General features: G+C 28.7%; 2 long non-coding RNA genes across 2 annotated transcripts; both read right to left on the reverse strand.

Annotated features, from left to right (window-relative positions):
* Window positions 1-378: 378 nt before the first annotated feature.
* LOC150035806 (uncharacterized) lies at window positions 379-3,698 on the reverse strand. Its single transcript, XR_016530359.1, has 2 exons — window positions 2,192-3,698; window positions 379-930 (listed from the first exon to the last, which is right to left on the reverse strand). It is a non-coding gene; the product is annotated as an uncharacterized LOC150035806 (long non-coding RNA).
* A 1,008-nt stretch (window positions 3,699-4,706) lies between these two features.
* LOC120080126 (uncharacterized) lies at window positions 4,707-6,512 on the reverse strand. Its single transcript, XR_005482429.2, has 2 exons — window positions 6,094-6,512; window positions 4,707-4,973 (listed from the first exon to the last, which is right to left on the reverse strand). It is a non-coding gene; the product is annotated as an uncharacterized LOC120080126 (long non-coding RNA).
* Between the last annotated feature and the right edge of the window lie 276 nt (window positions 6,513-6,788).

The following is a 6,788-nucleotide window of genomic DNA, read 5'->3' on the forward strand; positions in this document are numbered from 1 at the left end:
TATTCAATTTTTTTTATTGTAATTAACAAAGTTTTACATTATTCTCTACCCTCACACTTTTCTCTACTATTCAATTTCAATTTTAATATATTTGTTATTGTTGTGGATTTCGTACCCAGTTAGGACAAATTCTATTATTGTTATCATTTTTCCATTAATGATTATTAGCTTTTTTTCTCATTGGTCATGATTATTAGCTTTTTTTCTCTATGGAAAGTAAATAAAGTGAAGGCTATCTCGCTCTCTCAATCTCGCTCTCTCCTACAATCTCGCTCTCTCAATCTCGCTCTCTCAATCTCGATTACTAGCTTTTTTTCTCATTGGTCACACACACACACACACATACACATATATATATATATATATTTCTATAGAAAGTAAATAAATTTATTGTATATTCAATTTTTTTAATTAAAAAGTTGTACATTATTATTTTAATTAAGTTGTACATTATTCTTCTAATTGAGAAACAAATATTTTTTTAATTGAGAAATAAATATTTTTTTTTCCAGATCATGGCTTTAAACCCAGGACCTGTTGATCCCGATGTGTTGTACGATCAGTCTATTCATCGATCATCTGTTGTATGACGAGATCGTACTACTGGAGAAATATCTTGCAGGCGTTGAGAGACAGTTCTCCAGCGCACTATCCCACTCCACCCTCGAATACTACCGCTACTGCGCATATCTAGATTCGATGGGGTTGCCAGATAAGAATTTATTCAGTTTGACTGAAATCTGATCACAGCCTTGGTCGAAAGATGAAGGCTTGAGACGCATACATTCCATATGTCTGTTGAAGAGTGCACTATCACTCTACAAGACATAAAAGTGTTGTTGGGGTTACCTGTTGACGGTGAGCCGGTCACCGGAGTGATGTACGATGACTAGTTAGAAGTTTGTCAACTGTACCTCGGTGCGACCCCACCTGCCGACAAGATTAAAGAATCGAGGTTAAGTTTAATATGGTTAGGAACACAATTTCGCGAGCTCACAGATGATGCAGATGAGAAAACTGTAATAAGACATGTGCGAGCATATATACTACAAATGATGGGTGGAAGTATGTTTTCAGATAAATAAAGTCATTTTGTTCACTTGATGTTCCTGCCACTGTTAGTTAACCTCCATGACGCGGGATGGTATTCGTGGGGTGGAGCATGCTTGGCATGGTTGTATAAACAACTATGCAAAGTAACAAGACTTGAGGTTCGAGAGATAGTTGGGCCTTTCATACTTTTGCAACTATGGACTTGGGAGCGATTTCCAACAATGGCTCCACAGCTACAACATGTTAATGATGCTCAGTTAGTTGGATGAGCCTACGGTTCTCGTTATGTTGTTTTAATTCAATTTAATTTTTATATCATAATTTAAATTCTAAATTATCAATTTAAAAATTTAGGTGGAGAGACAAATTTTGTGTGACTAGGACAGCCACACATGTAGTCAGCCAGTATAGATACATGTTTGATCTGCTTCAACCTGAACAGGTACATTACACTAAACCTAATCGATTATTTTATACACATTTTTATTGTATTTGTCTTTAATATTATCTAATATAATATTTTGTGTTTCAGGTTATTTGGGAGCCGTACAAAATTATTATGCATACTTTGCCTAATTTTTGTACAAATGGTCAAAACATATGGCGAACGATGAGTCCTCTCATATGTTTTCACATTGGTGAGTGACATCTTCCTGACAAGGTGAGTGACATCTTCCTGACAAGGTGATGAGACAATTCGGTTTTCAGCAGGATGTCCCATTGCCTTGTAATACTGAACCCGTACTGCATGATATTGACCAAAGGACTGTAGATTGATTCGAAAAAGTTGCACGTTTGGTAGTGCGATGGCACTATCGTGCAAGGTTTATTGCAGTGAGGGTTTCTTTTGAACTGTTTGATACATATGTCACTCCAAAATATATTCATTGGTATAATAATATCACAAGACGCTACGTCACTCGTCCGGGAGTAGTTGTGGGTCATCTGGTAAATGATTGAACATTATCTAATTATTTTTAATTTAAATTTATTTTAAATATTGTCTAATTGTTTTATAATTCACAGAGATCGAACAACAGCAGACTCCGTGAGGTTGCGAATGATCCGAACCAGGTTCTTGCTATATGTAGTGACAACCAAAGCTATATGGAGGAAATTCATTATATGTATGATATACCTATTGTTCCTTCACCAGCTCCTAGACGTAGAGGACCTGTTCGGGAAGATAATGAGTTTGATGAGGTTGCACATAATGTGGAAGAGTTGCCCCCTATGATGCAGACGCAGAGTCAAACTGATTATGTTAGTTTGATGATGATGATGCCAGCATTTGGTTCAGGACATTATAACTCAGAGGTTGGTCCTTCGTCTTGATACGTGAATGGACATGGTCGGGGTCGTGGAGAGCATAATGAATATTTATATTATGAAGCACCTGCAGAGGTACCAGAGCAACATCAAGAAGAACTCGAGCAACCTCAAGTTCGAAGTCGACGACAACAACCAGCTCGAAATCAACGACGTCCGCCTTGTGGGACACATTGATTTTTGTAATTATTTTTATATAAATGAGATATTTAATTTACATTTTTTTATTTTTATGAGATATTATTTTTTTTAAATTTATTCTTTTTAGAGTTTAAATAAAATAATAAAATATTTTTAGAAATTGTTGTTATAAAATGGAAAAAAAGGAAGAAATAAAGAAGAAGGTGGAATGTGTAATAATTAAAAAAGAAAAAAAGAAAATTTGTACGGTATTCTCGCTCTCTATCAAAATCTCGCTATTTTGCTCTCGCTCTCTCTCATATTCTTGCTCTCGAATTTGATTGGGAAGTTTAGTGGTAAAAAGAAGGAGATTCATTAACTCGTTATTTAGTCAGACTTGTTGAGATGACAAAATCCGTAAAAAATATTTAACAAGATTTGGAAGGAATTCCATGGGAACCTTATGAAAAATTAGAAATACGATCTTTTGATAGAAGAATGTCTCCGGAATGATAATTAAACAGACTCAATAATAATATGAGGGGCAAGGTCGAGGGTTCAAAGTTCGACCTACAAATGAAAAGCGAAAGGGGAAGGTTGATGGTTCAAAATTCGACCTATCTAGGTCTAATTTTCAACCCTCGACTTATTTAAAAAGAAAAAAACAATATTTTTACAAATAGTTTGAAAACAACAATATTTTCCTAAATAGTTTCTAAAAGGACAATATCCTTTTAATTTTTCCTGTTTTGTACTGTGTGAATTTTGGTTCATAATGCGGATTCTGCAGTATGTTTTTAGATCCATATTGACTTTGGCAAATACGTATCTGGTACACAATGTGAATTATGGTTTTTAAAATTATTTTTGGATTCACAATTATTTTTAGATTATGTGATAATTTTGAAACAAAATTTTTATATTTTCATTGAAATTTTAAATATATAATTATATTAAAATAAAATAAAAAAGATTTAAAATATATTATATCAAGTTATGAATTCAATTAATCTTTTAAAAAATAAAATAAATAAGAAATATGTAGTATATTATATGGTTAGTTTATATTTGGTCTATATAATTTATTAATTTTTTTTTAAATAGTTCTACTGTTAGGGATTAAGTATGAAGTAAGTATGAAGTTTTTATCCAATCATATGTGATAATTCGAATTATAAACAATAGATCACAATAAATCTAAATGTTAATTTCTTTTAAGTCATTGAGATAAAAATGTTTATTTATCTTATGAATCATATAATATTAAAATTAATAATTACATAATTTTATATATATAAATAAATAAATAGTAGTTTGTTGTTGATTAATATTTAGTTAAACACATATACGAATACATGAAAATTTATTTTTTCAGATCTCTCTCAAATAACATATGTTATAAATGAATGATAATGTGAAAAATCTTTGCATTGATATTTAAGGTTTATTTTTTAATATGTAATTAAGATACATAAAATATTAATAAGGGAAGGTTATTTAATTTTATTGTTGTTGTTTTAGAGAAAAATTTATGAATTTTAACATAAAAACGTAATCAAGAGTAATTTAATTATATTTATAATTAGGAATAATTATGATTAATTTATCAATAAAATTTCATTATAATTATATTAATTTATTGTCGGCTTCATTGAGTTGAAAATAATATTTTTCTTTCCATTACCTCATGATTTTGAATTTGAAAGAGAACAAAATAGAAAAATTTAATGCACATAATATTCTATTAGTTTAATGCATATGATATTTTATTTATAATTATATGATATTATAAAATAATAATTATACATAAGAAACACGTCATAAGTTAGTTGGTAATAGTTTATATTCAATTTTATAAATATATTATGTCTATTTTTATATTATTTTGATGGAGAGTATATAACTAAATCATGTTTATAATTAGGATCGTATTATAAAATCCACTAACTTTTCATCGAGTTCCATTTAAAAATTAGGTCATTAATCTATTTCAACAATAATGAACTTTAGTATAAATAACTTTAATTTTGGAGTAGGAAAATATTTGATGCATTTATATCTAAATGATCTTACTAAATTATTCAATCAGACAATTCTTTTCTTACTATTTTTTAAAATAGTTTAGTTTTCATTTAATTGTTCTCTTGAGAAAAAAATAATAATTGTAATATTAGAACCAATCTCCTTTACTTTAATTCAATCCATTTTAATCATCAACGAACTAAGATATTGAATTATATTCAATTTAAGTAAAAAGAATAATAATGAATTTCAAAATTCTAACGCAATTTTTACATCAATAAACGGAGAAAAAACTACAAAAAAGAAAAAAAAGGGGGTAAATTAAATATGGAAGCCAAAATAATTTGAATCACTGAGACCACTCCATAACAATTATTAATGGATGATGTAAGTAACAACAAGAGCAACTAGAAGAAGAACATACGCAATCCCTTGGTCAATTGCAGCTCCTGCAACGATAATAATACCGCAAATATTACATGGTCACATTTTTTTTTTATATTTAAATAAATGAGAAATTCTTATAAATAGAAAAAAAAAAATTCTATTTTATAGCCAAAAGTTTCAAAAGTGTTTGTATTTTGAAACTTTTTCCTATAAAATTTAGATTTTTTTTTTATATTTAAAAAGATACCTCTATAAATAAATAAATTAATTTTGTTATATTTAAAAATATTCTTATCAATGCTAATAGATGTCTATAAGTATTTATTACTAATAATTCAGTGTCATTTTACTATATTTGTCATTTAAAGCGATTATCCTAATAATACTAATACAATTTAATTTAATCAATCAATTAATTAAGTTTAGGAGTAATTCAAGTATAATTTAAAATAGTTAAAATCGCTTTTTATATTTTTATTTTTAGATGGTTGAAAAATGTTTTTAATAATTTAAAATAGTTTTATTAGTCCGAAAATACATTTAAAAATATAATATTAAATTGATTTTTAGTGATTAAAGGTTGATAAGTGGTTTTAAACTTGATAAGGATAATTTTAACATTTTTTTTTAAAAAAACTTTTAACTAGTTAAATATGATAAGAATGATTTTAACTCATGATTTTTATAGGACAATAATTTTTATCATATCATACAACAATCCTTTTTAAAAATATAACAATAACAAAACTTTATTACATCTATAAATATTTTTGAAAGAATTAAAACCATTTTTGTCTTATAAAAAATTTGTTTTTAAATAAAAAACGTAATCAAAATATTTATAAATATAACAACATATTACGGTTAATTAGTGAGAAAGGGTGATAGACAGATGTTGCTATATTTAAAAATAATTTTAACATTTAAAACCATTTTCCTATTAGAAACAGTCTTTTAAATTTGTAATATCAAATGTTAAAACATAAAGAAAATTTATAAAATTGAACTAAGTTATAAAACCAAACGAACAAAATTTCAGATCTAACATACCCGATTAAAACTAAATTCACATTTCAGAAATTAGATTGAAGAACTAAATTGAAAATAAGTGGTAATAATTTCAAAATCTCAGTAACGAAACCAAACCATGTGATCAAATTTGTAATACCGCCGGTAACTCACCGTCGTTAGAAGGACCCGCCGGCGTCGGAGAAATATCGTGAGAGTGGGCGTGAGCCAATTGAAGAAGAATCAAGAAGATGAATCCGACCATCGGAACGGCAGTAAGCTTCAACGAACTCATATTTTTTGAATCGACTTGAAGAGTTTCTAAAAATTTTGAAAACGTTTCTCTTTTATTGAATACGGAGAAGGTGGAACTGAAGTCGAATTTTGGAATTGCGGATTTGAAGATTAGGGTTTTTATATGGGGAAAATTTGGGGGTGGATTTGAATTTTCTGGGAAATTGAGGGGTGGAATTTGGACGAGTCAAAAAACGCGAGTTTGACTGAGTTGGCGGCTCGTTGACTCGGACACGCACACGAAAGCGACTGAAGGTGGGAGTAGGCGCAGCGGACCGGAGGCCCAATTGCGAAGCTGCGTCGTGGCCTCGAACTTCCGTTTCTGAATTTTATTATTTTATTTTATTTATTTATATTTGAGAAAATATTTTATTTTATTTTATGGCTTTTAGTTGTTGTTTTTCTACGTGATTGCTATTTTTCAACGATCTAAATTCTAGAAATGGAGAAAGAAAACGACTAAAATGTTTTCAATTTTTGTTGGTGGTAATTTTTCAAAACAATTATTTTTATTTAAACACTTTTGATAAAAACTAATTAAAATACATTCGAATAGTTATTTTGAGTGGTGTCAA

Source organism: Benincasa hispida, chromosome 6 (genome assembly GCF_027475165.1).
Source record: "Benincasa hispida cultivar pf3 chromosome 6, pf3_genome.v1.1, whole genome shotgun sequence".
Taxonomy (NCBI): domain Eukaryota; kingdom Viridiplantae; phylum Streptophyta; class Magnoliopsida; order Cucurbitales; family Cucurbitaceae; genus Benincasa; species Benincasa hispida.